Below are 12,629 nucleotides of genomic sequence, written 5' to 3' on the forward strand. Positions count from 1 at the left end.
GAAAGAAGCAATCTGATTGGTTGCTTAGGGCAACTGCACCACTCTGCATCTACACAGTTTTGGTAAATAATCTCCAATGTCTCCAAGCCAAACATACCTTTTTTTTGCATTCCTGTAGTCTTCATTCTGTAAAAAAAAAACATAATATAGGGTCACACAGTGTCAGAGAGTGTGGGCAGGGGTCTGCTGATCACCTGTGCCATACACCTTTCTGCACAACATCTGCACTCCAAGAGTAGGGTCACAAATAACTGATCTGCAGCGTATTTTATGCTGTAGATCTGCTGGTGACCCGACCCTATAGGGTGCTTCCAGCTGACACCCTCCCCTGTGCCCTGCTCGCAGCAGCAATTCACCACTACGAGCAACCACACAGGGACCTGCGTGTTGCCGTGCACACTCGCAGTGTACTCACAGACATTGCGGAAGGGGCATAATGTCTGAGTACACTGCACATGTGCGCATCAACTCTCACAACCCTGTGTGGCTGCTCATAACAGTGGTAGGACACGGGGGGGGGGGGGGTAATACAGCTGGAGGCACACTATAGGATCCGGTCAGCACTCTATAGGGTTGGGTCACCGGAGGATCTGCAGTGTAAAATACACTGGGGATCCATTACGTGGGTCCCTACCCTTAAAGTACTCTTTGCCAGTTTAGTAAAACCTGTAGTTCGATTAATCAAACCACCTCTTTTCATTGTATCTCCATTTAATTAATTTTAATCAAGCTTGTGCTGGCCATAGCGCATTTGCCAGGTGGGCCTGGACATCCATCAAGCCGCCCACATGCCCCTGAATTCAACCTCTTTTTTATAAAAATCTGCTTTTCTGGCTGCTCATATTGGCCTGTGCTGCCCATGCAGCCTGTGTGCTGGAGTAAGTCTCACTCCGGCTCCAAGTCCAATAAGCTGGGGCAGGGACACTGCCACTTTAAGAGCAGAAGTAGCTTCTAGGGTAGACGTGTCATGTGCACATCTGCCCCTGATGTGTTCCTGCCCCATCTACTGTGATTTGAGAAGAAAAACCCCATCCGGATCCTCACTCGCCATTCAGCTATCTGCGGACCTCCGTACCCACAGTGCAACATTGTGCAACCTCTGCAAGGTACCAATGTTCTGGAGATAGGCACGCATTGAGGGGCCCCTAGGTGGAGGGAGGAGAAATGGGTCTGGCAGAAGGGGGGAAAAGAAGTATGAAGAATTTAGGGGTCTGGAACTACAGAGGAGTCTGGAGGGGGCAGAGGTTTTTGCAGGAGGAAGACAGAGGGGTTTGAGGGGGCAGGTCATCTATGAAGGGGCCTAGAGGAGGACTTAGGGGTCTGTGGGGGACAGAGGGGTTTGAAGGAGGGCTTAGTAGACTGAGGGAGCAGGGAACTGAAGAAGGTGACAGAGGGGTCGGGAGTCAGACAGGGATGAGATTTAGAAATAAAGTAGAAGAAATAGTATGTGGCATAATTATTTTCAGGAAAGCAGAGTGTGGCAGTATTATTTTCTGGTTCATGGTGTCTGGCAGAAAAATTATGTTTATTGTCTTCATAAAAAGGATAAGGATCTGCTGACAAAGTGAGGAACCTATGATGCCCAGACGTCAAACTCTGCAGAGAGAAGATGTAGCTGGAAGACTTTCTGGCGTCGGTACCAGACAAAGCAGAAAAGGAAAGGAGTGAAAGCAGAGAAGATGTCACCTGTGAGTCACTGATGTCCTTGCATATTCTGCCTGACTGTCACATCAGTGCTGTAGTCACTTGTATATTCTGCAGTGATGATGGATGAGACTGTACCCTAATCTGTGGCTCTACAGTTGTTACAAAACTAAAATTTTCATAATACCTGAGGCTCTCAAGGCATGATGGGAGTTGTAGCTTTGTAACAGCTGAAGGGCCACTTGAACCAGGGTGATAGATGGGGTCCCAGCAGTCCTACTCAAGCCCTAGTTTAAGCACATATAGGGAGATTTATCAAAACCTGACCAGAAGAAAAGTTGACCAGTTGCCCGTAGCAGCCAATCAGATCGCTTGTTTCATTTTTTAGTGGCCTTTTAAAAAAAATTAAAGAAGCGATCTCATGGGTTGCAACTGGTTAACTTTTCCTCTGCACAGGTTTTAATAAATCTACCCCTATATAGAGTACCTTCACGAAAAAGCCCAGAACTGAGAATCATATTCAACAACAGCTTCTAGATTCATGATTGGCTCCTCTAGGCGAGACGCCTGCTCTTTCATTAGACAATTTCCTTATAGAAATGAAACATGTGAGGCTGAAGTGCAGCATAAAATTAAATGAGTATTTATTAGTGTTGCTCGCGAATATTCGCAATTCGAATATTATTCGCGAATATCGCATATTCGCGAATTCGCGAATTTCGCGAATATAGCGCTATATATTCGTAATTACGAATATTTTTATTTATTTTTTCTTCTTCACAGTACACATCACAGTGATCACCCCTCTCTGCTTCCAGCTTGTGTGGTGTAGAGAAGGCTGTAATACTACTGTGTGAGACTGGCGTACGAAAATTATCATATGCGAATTTACGCATATGTTAATTTTGTATATGCTAATTTTCACATATGTTAATTTTCGCATACGCGAATTTTTGCATATGCGAAAATAAAAAGAGGATATAACGAATATGCGAATATTCGCGAATATATGACGAATATTCGTCCATATATTCGCGAATATTCGCGAATTCGAATATGGCCTATGCCGCTCAACACTAGTATTTATTATTTTTTTTAAGAAACTGTGTTGTTTTCAGTGCCAACCAACATTACAATGGGAAAACTGAATGATTTAAGTGACTATGAATGGAATGGAGTCATGGAAATGAGAACTGGCCTAGCCAGGAACAGTATTAAAAAAAATAAAAACCTGCCAATTGGGTCTTCATGTACAATGGCATTGCAATTATACTGAGAATGGTGTTTGAGGAAAAACATTCTAGCAAAGAAAATCATGTGGATATAAACAATTCATAGACGAAAGAGTTAAGAAACAGACGTCAAGAATCGTTCTGATGAATCGGCGGTGCACAGTCAAGGAAATAGCAGCTGAATACAATGGTGGTGATCAAACTAATGTTTCTGAATGCACACCGCCTCATTCCTTAGCACAGATGGACAATAACAACAGGCAACCAGTGGGAGTGACATTGTTGTCCAAGAGAAACAGAAAAGCAAGACTCCAGTGGGTAAAGAGTGCTAGAATGTGCTAAAAGTTTGATCTCAGGGGGTCTGACTGCTGGGACCCCTCACGATCTCCTGCCTGGTGCCCCGTCTCTCCCCATGCACCGAGTGGCTCGCGCTCGTTTATCTCTAGCTTTCTGTGCATGAGGTGCTGGTCAAGAGATCTTGGGGAGTCCTGTGGACATACCCCCATGATCAGAAACTTATTCCCCCTGTAGGAGTTCCACTTTAAGGATCAAGGCCCATTTTTCAAATGTTACCTCTTTTACTTTAAAGGGTCTTTTACTTTAAAGGGGTACTCCACTGGAAAACATTTTCTTTTAAATCAACTGGTGCCAGAAAGTTAAACAGATTTGTAAATTACTTCTATTAATTCAAATCCCAATCAGTACTTTTCAGCTGCTATATACTACAGAGGATGTTCTTTTCTTTTTGAATTGCCTTTCAGTCTGACAACATGTTCTCTGCTGACACCTCTGTCCATTTTAGGAATTGTCCAGAGTAGGAGAAAATTCCCATAGCAAACCTTTCTTTCTCTGGACAGTTCCTGACACTGACAGAGGTGTCAGCAGAGAGCATGTTGTCAGACAGAAAGGAAATTCAAAAAGAAAAGAACTTCCTCTGTAGTACTGTATACATCATCTAAAAAGTATTGGAAGGATTTGGATTTTTACAAATCTGTTTAACTTTCTGGCACCAGTTGATTTATAAGAAAATGTTTTCCAGTGGAGTACCCCTTTAAGTACTAATAACTTTGGGATTCTTTAACGTATCCAAGTGATTCTAAAATGTTTTATTGTGACACATTTAAATTTTTTAAGTGGTAAATTTTGATCAAAACTTTCAGCAATAATTTGCGAAAAAGTTCGAAATTTGGTAGAATTTTGAATAAATTAATTTTTTTTTCGAAATGTGACATTTTCTGCTTTCAAGAAGAAGTCATTCCACATAAATTAGCTAATCATTCCTATTTACAATATGTATATGTTGACATTGTTTGGTGAATTCCCTTCTACTTTCATGGACATTAGACGGCTTAGAACATTGCAGCAGATCCAAAATCGATTTTTCAAGGGGCCAGATCATTTCTAAAATGGATTTGAGAGGTCTGGATGCTCAGGACCTATTCAAATCCCCCCATTTTAAAAACTACACCCCTTAAAGACTACAACGTTATTTAGATACTTTGTTAACCCTTTGGGTAGTTTACAGGAATTAAGGCAGAGTGAAGGTGAAATTTAAAAATGTCAACTTTCTTGCAAATTTTAATTAAAAAAGTTTCTGCAACACAGCAGGTATGAACATAAAATCTTAACTGAATATTTATTACCCCAAGTCCGTGGTTTCTAGAAATATTCCGTGCGTGGCCCTAGTGCTTTGCCTGACTGATATACAGGCCTCAGAAATAAAAGAGCACCAGATGGATTTTGGGGCCTTCTTTTTATTAGGGAGTTTACCCATCACCATATTCAGTTGACAGAGCTTTGAGTTGAGTCTCGTTTTTTTTTGCGAAACAAACTTTTATTAATACTATTATGGGGCACATGTGACTTTTTGATCAATTTTCATTATTTTTTGTGTCATAGTTTTTGATGTGTAGTTGTTTTCCTCGTATCCAAATGATAGGGGATAAGATGTCAGATCGCTGGGTCCTGCTGCTGGGGACCCCGGGGATTGCCGCTGCGGCACCCCGCCATTATTACTGCACAGAGTGAGTTCGCTCTGTGCGTAATGACTGGCGATACAGGGGCCGGAGCAGCGTGACGTCATGGCTCCGCCCCTCATGACATCACGGCCCGTCCCCTTAATGAAGGTCTATATCAGGGGGCGTGACGACCGTCAAGCCCCCTTCCCATAGACTTGTATTGACGGGGGCGGGCCGTGACGTCACGAGGGGCAGAGCCATGATGTAAAGTTGCTCCGGCCCCTTTATTGCCTGTCATTACGTGCAGAGCAATCTCGCTCTGCGCAGTAATGATAGCGGGGTGCTGCAGCAGTGATCCCCGGGGTCCCCAGCAGAGGGACCCCGGCGATCTGACATCTTATAAGATGTATAGGGGCGGAGTACCCCTTTTATGTCACCTAGGTTTCATGCCTAACAGAGAACAATGCTATTTGTTGCTAGAATACTGTCATTGCATGCAATACAACACTCTGATTCTGACTGGATAAGGAGCATATATTTAGTATACTGTATATTACATATTTCTCAGTGCGCATAGCACGCACTTTAGTTTTATTTTTTAGGTCCCACTCCCAATTCATGAAAACAAATGTTGTCTTGGCAGGATATCTCTGTTAAAAAGGAAATTAAAGAATCTGCCATAGAAATAAGTAAAAATAAAGTAAATATAAGTCTTAGTAAAGTCCTCAGAGTCAATCTCTTTTATCTGTGTGTGCAACAACCCATATTAGATAAAAAGAAGAGTTTTTAGTTATACATAAAAATACAATAAGACATGTTCCACATCTTCAAAAACTGTCATTTTTGATAAGAGGGAAATGTTCAATTTTTCACATAATTCCAATTGAAAGTTATTCATGAATGCCTGGGATTGAACTATCAGTCTGAATATTTTACATTTGAGAATAGGAAGTTGTAAAACATTGCTAGACATCATTATTCCCAGCAAATTTTAAAGGAAGCTAGTTAAACTATATTATTATTACATCGATATTTAAATATAAACCAAAACTTTATCCATCTTTGCATACACAGAAGAATAGATATTTATACTCGGATAGTAACATTTCCAAAACATGAGTTAATTTATTAGGGGAATTGTAAACATTTGAGGTCAAGACAAATATTTACTGGAATTTCACATAATACTCTTTATTTTTAATTTTTTTTATTCGTGGAGAAGTTTATTGAACATACATAACAACAAATACAGTCATGCCAATCAGGAAGCATAAGGCAATGCAGGATATGGCAAATCAGATGGCACACTCCCATATAGAGAGCAAGGTAGTCCGTGAGAACTAGCAAAAACATAAACCGAACAAAACTCAAAAGAACCAACAGAGGGTGAGGTTGGCAGAGACCAGGTAGGACAGGAAGACTACAGGAGAGAAGAACCTGAAAAAGAGGGAGGAAGAGAGAGTCTAAAGCATAGGAGACTAGAGACCAAGGGGTAAAAAGGAGATCACAGAGGAGGGGATGAGGAAGAAGAAAGGCCAAACTGCAAGAAGTGGGGAGAGGCAGCAAAGTCCATCCAGAGGCACCAGCGTCTAATATACTGCTCCGAGGAGCCATGGAGGTCTGCCAAGAATTCCTCTAATCCCTGGACATATAGGATTTCCGGAGCCAGTCAGTGGGGGGGGGGGGGTAGATTTCCAACGTCTCGGTATCACTCTTCTAGCAGCCGCCAACAGCACATCAGTGAGGCTCTTACTCGGGAGAGCAAGAAAACATAAAGAGGAGGAGGGTTTGTGGGGTATCAGCCAACTGGGCATCAGTAATATCAACAATGAGGGCCGGAACAGAAGACCAAAAACCAGGTAATAAGGGGCAAGTTAACCCCACGTGGGTGAGCGTCCCCATGTCTCGGTTACACCTCCAGCAAACGTCCGGGACTGAGGGATAGTAACGATGAAGATGGGCTGGAAACCTGTACCATCTAGAGAGCAACTTGTAATTTGTTTCCTGTAAACCTACTGCCCTGAAAGCCTTAAGACAAAGCATAAATGAAGTCACCCATTCCTCGTTGCTGGGGGTGTAGTCGAGCTCCCTAGCCCAACCCCGTTGATGGGATAGCAATGCTTCTGAGTCACGGTTACGAAGCATAGCATAAAGTGAGGATATCATATGGGTCGGCCTATCAGTACTCAGAAAGAGCTGTTCGAAGGGAGAGGCCTCTCTATGCAGTTCACCCGAGACCCGCCTTGTATCATAGAAATGTCGTAGTTGGAAGTACTGAAACATATGCAGGGAGGAGTGGGTGGCAGACCCCATAATATCTGAGAGAGACTTCAGAGAGGAGGACTGGAGGACCTTAGCTATAGGTAGGGGGGATGCTAGTGGGGCAGAGAGGAAGCCTCCCAGAGAAAATCCCGGGGCAAAATCCAGATTTTCTGTCAGGGGGGTCAAGGGGCCCAATGGATGAAGAAGACCCATTCTAGTGAGATGATGGAGGCAGGAGTACAGCAGGACCCTGGAAACAAATGGGAGCAGGTTTTTGATTCCCGCCATTCAGTAAGATGGACGGATCCAGGGTAAGGAGGTCAGAGGATAGGGGGAGAGCTCAGATTCCAGACGGATCTACAGTTTGATGTGGGCCAAATGAAATCCATCAAGTATACGGGCCGCAATGGAAGCTAGGTAGTAGGTGTATGGATCAGGGAAGGCTAGACCTCCATCTGTTTTAGGCTGAGCCAGAGTGTCCTTAGAGAGCCTGTGTTGGCTGCCAAACCACACAAACTCAGTGAACAGTGAGGTTAAGGGTCGAAAGAAGGCTTGGGATAGCAGGGATCACTGACAGGGTGTGAAACAGATATAGCAGACGGGGAAGCAAGTTCATCTTCAGGATTTTGATACGGCCCATCCACGAAAAGTCCTTACGGTCCCATAAGGTCCCCTTTATACCGGGCCAGCAACGGGGTGAGATTCAGGTCCACTATACGGCTAAGGTCCCTGGGAATAAGAACCCCCAGATAGTGGAAGGAAGAAGGATGCCAGGAAAAGGGGAAGAGCCTGTGAAGCTTGTGGGCCAGGGCTGAGTCCAGGCAAATATTCATGGCAACACTTTTAGAGAAATTGATCTTATAGTTGCTTACCGCGCTAAACTCCGCTATGGCCGAGAGGAGCGCAGGGAGCAAGGATTCAGGGGAGGAGATATAGAGGAAAAGATGGTCTGCAAAAGCAGAGCATTTAAAGTGGAGTTTTCATACCGACATGCCTCTAATATCCTCGTTATGGTGAATAGCCTGCAGCAGGTGTTCCACAACTAAGAAATAGAGCAAGGGGGAAAGGGGGCAGCCTTGCCTAGTACCATTACAAATTGATAGAGAGGCGGAGAGGGAACCATTAATTTGCATTCTAGCGGAAGGGTTATGATACAAAGCAAGGATGCGATGGAGAGCCAGAGGGCCGAGGCCTAAATGCTCTAGCACACCCCTCATGAAGTCCCAGCCCACACGATCAAATGCCTTTTTGGTGTCAAGGGACAAGACCATACAAGGGAGCTTAGTCACTTGAGCATAATGGATAAGCGAGAACGTTTTGAGAGTATTATCACGGGCTTCCAGATAGGGGACAAAGCCCACCTTGTCTTGATGGATCAAGGACTCCAAGAGGGGGGGAGTCGCATTGCAATTATCTTTGCATAAAGCTTGGCATCCATATTTAGTAGGGATAGGGGACGATAGCTTTGGAAGAGGTTAGGGTCATTGACTTCCTTAGGGATCACCGTGATAAATGCTGCCAGAAAGGAAGCAGGGACGGGGAGGTGGGGGATATGGCATTAAAGGCGGCCAGGAGAAAAGGGCAAAGGTCTGCTTGAAGTGTTTTATAAAATCTACTCGTGTAGCCAATAGCTAACTCCAGTTCCTCCGCTGTGAACTGCCATTCTAGATCCCCCGGGGTGGAGGCTGATAAGGGGGGCAGGGCTGTACGCTACACATAGGAAAGAATAGCCTGTGAGGAGGGGGGAGGGACTCCCCCCTTACCCGCAAGGTCATAGAGGCCCGAATAGTAGATGTGGAATGCACGAAGGATATTATCATTGAGGTGTTCCAGGTTGCCCAAGGCTTTTTTGACCGAAGGGACAAAAAGAGTGGCCCGTATATCTCTTAAGGCTCTTGCCAACATCCGACCGGCTTTTGTTACCCCATTCAAAATAGGAAGCTGAGCACAATTGGTGAAATCGGTGATATTTTGGTCAATAAGGACCTGAATTTCCTTACGCACTCTGAGGAGGTCCCAGAGGTCATCCTCAGCGAGCGTCCGTCTATGTCGCGATTCAAAAGAGTGCAACTGGGTCATAAGGGCAGAAAGTTTAGAAGAGGCTTCCCGCTTGGGTCTTGCTACATGTTGGATCAAACCCCCATGCAGGACACATTTAAGTGCTCCCACTGGGTTTGGGGCAGAGTGAGTGCGAAGGTGGTGATGGCCTTTTTGAGATCAGCTAGACAAAGGGGATCCAACAATAACGACTCATTAAGGCGCCAAGTGAATTCTCTCTTTCGGAAGTGCAGGGAGTTGGAATACACAGGAAACCGGCGCATAATGAATAAATCATCGGCTCAATGGCGCCGGCTCGGAGTGAGGTGAGAAGGTGATGGGAAATAAGGATGTAGTCGAGTCTGGAGTACACTCCCCTCGCATGCAAAAAAAATGTATAGTCGCGATCAGAAGGATGAAGCAGGCACCAGGCTTCACACAATTGGTGTAAATGCAAGGACCTCCGGATTCCATTTAATGCTGCAAAGGAGAGTGCACTATAGCCTGAGGAGGCATCTATGGAAGGGTTAAGGGTAGCATTAAGGTCAGCACACACAATTAGTGGACCGAGTGAGAAAGCATTGAGGTACTCCAGCGTCCTCTCTCAGAAAGTCTGTGATTCGGGGCATAGATACAGGCCACAGTATATTCACGACCCTGGATGGAGCAACAGGTAAGACGAGGGGAATGATATGGCAAAAATACAAAATAGAAGAGAAAGGGGCACATGGAAAAAATATACACAACAGACCCGAAAATAGGGGCAGAGCTAGTCAGCTAGGCACCACAGGAGACAGCAGGATGTTGAGGCAGAGGCAGACGGATCTGATGTGTAGTTAATGCTGGAAACATAGCAGGAATTCAGGAATCAGGAGATCATGGGGAGTGCTGGGAACACCGTCTGGAGTGTGAAGAACTGTGGGGCTGTCTCCAGGACCTCTGTGGGTGAGGAGAAGCGGGATTCAGAGAAGAGACGATTCCAGGTGGCATGTCATTCTGAAGCCTCATCCCTTGGGGGCAGACCCATCGTTTGCAAGAACAAGGGCTGTCTCAATTCGGACAGAGAGGGAAAAGTGGAAGCCCCAACTGTAGAGGATATTCCGTTCCTCTAGGATGCCAGAAGTGGTTTCAGGGCAGCCCTTTGTCTCAAGGTGTGACGGGAGAGGTCAGGGAACAGTTGCAGCTGGGCCACAGCAAACTCCAAGTCTCCGATTTGTCGGGCTTTTTGCATAATAGTCTCTTTGACAATGTAGTAGTGTAAGCAGCAGATCACATCCTGTGGTTTAAGCGGATCAGCACTTTGCAAGCGTAAGGCTCTATGCACCCTATCCATTTCGATAGGGAGGCGAGCTGGGCAATTCAAGATGGAGTTGAAAAGCTCGATGAGGACTGGGATGAGGTCCTGAGGGTGGATCATTGTAGGAAGCTTGCGTACATGGAGATTATTCCGGTGGTTCCGGTTCTCCAAGTCATCAAACTGGGAGTGCAGGAGATGATGTTGGTGGACTTGAGCATCCAAATCGCAAGGAGTCATTCGTTTTCTTGGCGGAGTCCCAGAAGGACTGAAGCTCTTGTACAGAAGTACGCAGAGTATTCACCTCTGTCTGCACCAATTGAAGGTCTTGGCACCACGCCAATTTCAGTTCATTTGCTAGAGAGGAAAGGTCCTGCTTAGATGGGAGCAGAGTAAGGAGGGCTTGCAATTCCGGGTGATCTCGCAAAATAGGATGGGCTGCAGCAGCAGCCAAAGTCAGATGGAGAAGACCAGTCTGAGATAACAGTGAAGGGCACGGCCCCATAGTTGAGGTGCTGGGCGGAGGCCGGGTAGTAACTCCTTCTCCATCAGTCAGTGGCCAGGAGGACAAGCTGGAGGACCCCCCTGGTGGGGCTGGCGATGCTGCTCTTCCCATGGCAGGAGAGTGAGGGGGCAGAATGGGTCTTGTGAGGAGCATGGGCCAGGAATATCTTGGGGTTGCAGGGGTGCTGTATAGGGGCCCTGGGGGCCGGGACCTGGCATTGGGAGAACTTCAGGAGCGTCCATTGGGGTGAACAGCCCAAGGGAGGCTACAGAGCTGGAGGGAGGCTGAGTGAATTTAGGATTTGGGGCCCCTGCTGCCAACTCAGCAGAGTCTTCAGTATCCCAGGGCAGCAGGGGGTCAGCAAGGTTGGTAATACAGGACCGAGCAGGGGGGCTCAGGGGCCCTGACAAAATAAAAGTAAAAATAAAAATCTGGTTAGGTCTACCACTTAGTATGGCGGACAGGATAGGCATATTGAAGATGATAATTTTACCTCAGATACTGTTTGTGTTGACCAATAGTCCGGTATGGTTAGGAGAACAAATTTTTAAAGCAGTTGAAACCATGGAAAGAGAACTTCTCTGGAAGGGGAAAAAAACAAGAATGAAATTAAGTTATCTAAGTAGAGGGGTGAATAATGGAGGACTAGCTATTCCAGACTTATTATTATTATCTGGTTATTAGGGGGGGTAAGAACGGAAGAAAGAAAGATGGACAAGATTCTAAGATGGAAAGTGCAATTTGCAACAAGACTATTGGTGGCAAGAAAATGGATGTCTAAAGAAGCTCCAAATATTGATGAACTTAAGGCTACAGTGAGCAAGATGATGAATTTTGCGTTCTGTTGGGCAGCTAAGGCTGGGTGCTTGGCTAAATTCCACGTAATTTAGGATAGGTGGATTGAAGGTATGACAGAGAGAGATTGTGTTTGGTGGAGAGTCTTAGATAAAGGCAGGAATTGGGAATATTATATAATTATTATTTTTTTTTTCCTCCCTTCTGCCATGGGGTGGGATAGGGGGTGGGTGGGATGATTATATATATATATTTGTAAGGAGAGGTGCTCTGTCAACCGAAGCCAGTAGTAATTACAAGATGGGAAGGTACTATATCCTCTTCTTTTTTCTTTTTTTCTTTTTTTTTTCTCCTTTCTTCCTTGTTGGTTTGTTTTGCTTTATGTTTTTTTTTTCTTCCCCTCCCCCCCCCCCCCCGTTTTTTTGGCTCTCCTCACTCGTTTCTCTTTTCTTAAGGTTGGAATGAAAACTGAATGACTAAGAGCTTTTGCATTGGATCAAAAGAGTGAATTAAATATCAGTAGCCTCCACTAAAAAAAAAAAAAGGTAAAATATATATTTTTTAAAGTCTTCCCCAAAATTGTTGATCCTGGGGGGAGCGTAATAAACGCATCAGCAGTGGAACACAAGTAGTCAGGGAGGAGTAGGGCGTGAAGGCGCAGTGCTCTTCGCTGGCAAGTGGAGAAAATTTGTAAATATTTGTAAATACTAAATCAGTAGTGGGAGGAGAAAAAAGGGAAGAAAAAAAATATATAATAATAAGGGAATCGATGAATGATATGTATGGTAGAGACCAAGAGAGTGAGAGTGAGGAAATAGGTGAGAGGGACGAAATGAGTAATGTGGTTGGGTCTGGATTGAAAGGTGGATTCTGAGAAGGGGAGGAGCCAAATGCTATTTTCT

The sequence above is a fragment of the Hyla sarda genome, chromosome 1 (genome assembly GCF_029499605.1).
Source record: "Hyla sarda isolate aHylSar1 chromosome 1, aHylSar1.hap1, whole genome shotgun sequence".
NCBI lineage: Eukaryota > Metazoa > Chordata > Amphibia > Anura > Hylidae > Hyla > Hyla sarda.